This window comes from Austrofundulus limnaeus, unplaced genomic scaffold, assembly GCF_001266775.1.
Source record: "Austrofundulus limnaeus strain Quisiro unplaced genomic scaffold, Austrofundulus_limnaeus-1.0 Scaffold78, whole genome shotgun sequence".
NCBI classification, from domain to species: Eukaryota; Metazoa; Chordata; class Actinopteri; order Cyprinodontiformes; family Rivulidae; genus Austrofundulus; species Austrofundulus limnaeus.
Window position 1 is genome coordinate 93124 of NW_013952480.1, and position 4491 is coordinate 97614.

Sequence of the window (4491 nt, forward strand, 5' to 3'; positions counted from 1 at the left end):
CACACACACACACACACACACACACACACACCCCCACACACACACACACAGAGTTAATATTGTTAAACAGACTATTTATACCTAACTACCCATAGTATTTGATATCCACAGTTATATCCAACCATTTCAGTAGTTGCTCTTGAAATTGTGCCGATATATCGCAACTTATTTGGAGTGTCTGGTAATTTAAAAAAAAAAAAAAGATTGTTAGATTTCTGGCTCATATGGTGACTTCTAAAGGTAGTATATTGGGCTCCTCTATACTGTAAATAGTGTGTTTTTGTGTGTGTGTGTGTGTGTGTGTGTGTGTGTGTGTGTGTGTGTGTTTAATTAGGTGAATATGGCTTGTAGTGTAAACAAGCTTTGAGGCGTTAGAATGCAAACAGGTGAACAATCTCTGGACATGTTAGAGATGTTGATTGTGATGAAATTGCACATCTACACAATAATCATGTGTTTATTGAATCTGCTGTAGTTTCCATGCCCGCTCACTAGCTGGTGCTGTGTTTTTTGAATTTCAACAGCAGGTGCAGATACTTCAGTCTCAAGCATAAAAAAGTCAAATCTTCATTTATAGAGAGGACAAGTTTGGGCTGCTCCTACAAATTACCACCTCAGTCATTGAGTCCTTGGGCAAGACACGCCACCCACTTTCCGTACTATAGCTTTGGCTTTATTGTAGTTTACAATCATCAGAGTGCGAATATGTGCGTGAATGAATGATGCATGAAACTGTAAAATTTTGTTTAGGGTCTGGAAAAGCACTACATAAGTCTAATACATTATTATTATTATCATTACTACATATTTGAGTGAACCCTGTACCTGCCTGTAGTATGTTACATTGTCAGGTATGCCAAACCCCTATAAGTCACATATCCACTGTGTCTACCTTTTTATGGATAATATGTATTGTAAAATAAAAGGGATGATTAGCACAAGCTGTCAGTAGAAGGTCTGGTCAATGTAAGCTGTACTTATGAAAAGCAAAGCAAGAATCATTTGTTGATGCAGGATGCATACATTCCAGCAGCACCAGCATGAATTTTAATCAGCTTTTACCACTCTCTTTTAAAAGTGCATTCATGCAATCCACAATGCATAGAAAATGCTTTATGCACTTCAATCATTACTGCAAACAAAAGACCATAAAAGCATTTTGAGCACCTGCAGTGCCAGGCTGCTATGCACAGCATGCTTGAATGCTCATCGTATAATGATAAATGTGAGATGGATAAGTAGCTCACTTCCAGATACTATTCCTGAACGTGAACTACTGCTACCCTTGTAACATGTGTTGCACTTATATATTTGAAAACTTTTTTGTTATTCTTACGTAAGTGACACGGGTTATCTAAAGGGAAGTGCAAACATTTGTGTGATTACCAGTCGCTGTGTTTGCATGTTCGTCAGTTTGTCCAAAAGCAAAACATCTAACAAGCTGGTGGATGGATTTTGTTTAAACTCAGAATGTAGTTATTGAATGTACATTGTGATGACCACTCCCCCTTTTGAAAAGAGGGCAGCAACATGACAACCACAATAAATTGTCAATAGTTTTATTTTGCAACAGTGTAAAAATAAAGGTATATGTTTTCTGCTCTATGCATGCTTAAAATGGCTGCAAAAGAATGTGTGAGAGAAAGGGACCATTAAGTTGTGACCCCCAAAGAAGAAAGAAGCAAAACAAAACATGACCTAACAAATACGTATTCTATAAAATAATGAAATAAAAATACCTTAATAAACTTATCTTAAAGGAGGGGCTCACCAAAACATCACAGGGGTGGCACCAAACTATTATAGTGTTTAAGAGAAATTTGCCTGAGTGTGGACATTGGGCCTCATACAAGAACATGTTTGTATTCTGCTCCTAAATTTTTCTTACTTTTGTTCGTACAAAGGGTTCGTACGAACATGTCACATCAGATTCAACAAACTCTTCWATCTTCAGGAAAKGGGTGTAAATGAGCTGCGTAAATTCCACCTGTTCGTATCCAGCTGCTCGTGCACGAGGAGAGGTTATTTACATAATTACCACCCCAAAAACACCATATAAGGATATACGCTTCCTGCCCTACATACCAGGAAGTGTCCATTCATAAACGACATTGCAGTGTAAAAAAGAAGAACTTTACGAGTTCGGAGATTGAAGTCCTGCTCTCCGAGATGGAGAAAAGATGATCTGTTCTCTTTAGCAGTGTCACGTGGAATCAAAGGAGCTGCTTAAAAGAATGAAATGTGTTGTTAATGTTGTGTCTCCTGTGGGTCGTTACAGTCATAGAAATAAAAATCTAAATCATATTCATCTCTCTCTAGTCCAGCTCCGGTTTTTCTTTGGTCAAATATTTTTAATTTAAGTGTAAACACCTGTTTTACTGTGTTTACATTTATTCAGAAGAAGGGTGGTTGCGCACCGCTACCCCCCCCCCCGCCTAACCGTCTCCCCCCTCCCGGCTGTAGCAACTGACAGATACATTTCTGAAAAGACGCATTTTAAAATGTCTCCAAACTTCAATTGATGCCTAATTTAAGTTGTTTTTTTTTTAGTTTGAGATCTTCATATTAACATTGTAGTGTTATACAACAGCAATAAAAGACAGTTTAACTTAATATAATCAATTTATGTCATTAAAATCTAATTCCAGTTCAAACAGAATAAACTATTGTCAACATATGATTTATTTTCAACTCAAAATATTTTCTAAATAACAAAATATAAAGTTCTTAGTGAAGTAAATCCGTCTGGAAAACAGCAGACTGACTGCTCATAAAATATACGACAGGTCTGGACCACACGTGAATTTTGTTCGTATCTGAAAAAAATCTTAGAATACGAAAAAATTGGTGAATGCCAAAAATTCTCCTAAACCACTCGTACGCACAACTTAAGAACAAATCTGTGCGTATGAACGGTTCTTGCATGAGGCCCAATGTATGGTACCCTAAATTTACCTGCTCTTCTAACTCCCACCATAAACCTTGATCAGGCACCAGAGCGGTGACACCAGTGTGCCATATAATCAGGTAGGAGAAGGGCCATCCCAGCCCTCTAGGTGCGCTTCCTTTATAGGATGGTGTGGAGTCCTGGTTGGTCCATTCAAATTATCCATCCAATCAGAGCCTAAGGATCCAAATTGGCACCAGCCTGCATGCTGAACCTGAGTGGGAAATATAAAGGTGGTGAAACACAATCTGCCATACATACTCAATTCAAAACGATTTTATTCATCCCAATGAGAAGTTGAATATTTTTATAACTCATTATCTTGGTTTCTTTAAAGAGTTGTTATAGATGCTAATAGCTGTGGGCAGGAAGGATCTCGTGAAGCAAGTGGTCTATCTTACAGCAGACCTGAAGTAGCCTCTTACTGAAGACAATCTGTTGTAGCATGACAGACTGTAGTGGAAGGTGCTCAGGGTTGTCCGTAATTGTCTTCATTTTCTTCACATACTTTGAGGACTAACAGCTCATGCAAAATATTTGCTTAAAAATATGGCATACAGTGGCGGGCAATGTGCACTCATTCAAGAAATGCTAGTTTCATTTTAAAAGAAAAAAAATGGCAGTCAAACAAAATAATATATTATTCACCAGTGTCACAAGTCGCACACAATAGATTTAACCCTTCAGCTGGAAAGTGCTGAATCTGTGCAGCTATTAATGGAATGACATAATTCAGGGGCTGCAGTCAGAGTTGTCAATCATAAGCCCCTACTCTCTATACTTATACTTAGTGCCCAAAGGACAACTGATAAGCGCATAGCCACACTGAATGGGGCTAAGTCTCATATAGCACTCTTCCTGAGCAGTGATGCTTTATGTGTGTGCTGCAAGTGTGCTATTGATCCAAGCTAGAGAGAGAGAAGAAACAAATCCCCGTTCAGCTTCAGCTGCTGTTGGTAACAAAACTACTTTAATCCCATAATGCTTAACAGATGACTGTAATTTAGAACTCATAATAACAATAACAATGAGCAGACACATGCACGACTAACTCTGCTAAGAAGACTTTTTTCATTAACTATAAACGTGTCAAAGTAGACAATGCGTCAACTTTTATCAGACCAATATCAAATTATCCCCCAGGTGAGAGGGAAGGAGCCAACTCTAGACCCTCACACACTCTTTTTTTCCTTTCCCATTCTGTTCCATTTGTGCTACAGAGCAAGGGCGTTGCTTAGGGCAACAAGCCTGAAAGTAAAGCAGGATTGATGTTTAATGAGGATGATTCTCACTGGCTCCTTATCACAGTCATGTCTTCCCACATTGACACTTTTAATACTGCGCGTCACTCAAGAAGTGCCACACAATGCCTGGAGGACTATCAGCATCCACTTACCTGGGCTATGATTCACATATTTACTCACACAGGCACAAAGATATACACACAGGTAGTTACATTTCAGGAGACATGCACGTGTCTTGTTGGAAGTGGCCTTTCGCCCCACAACAACAAACACTACCTGAGGCAAGACAAGGCATGTGTG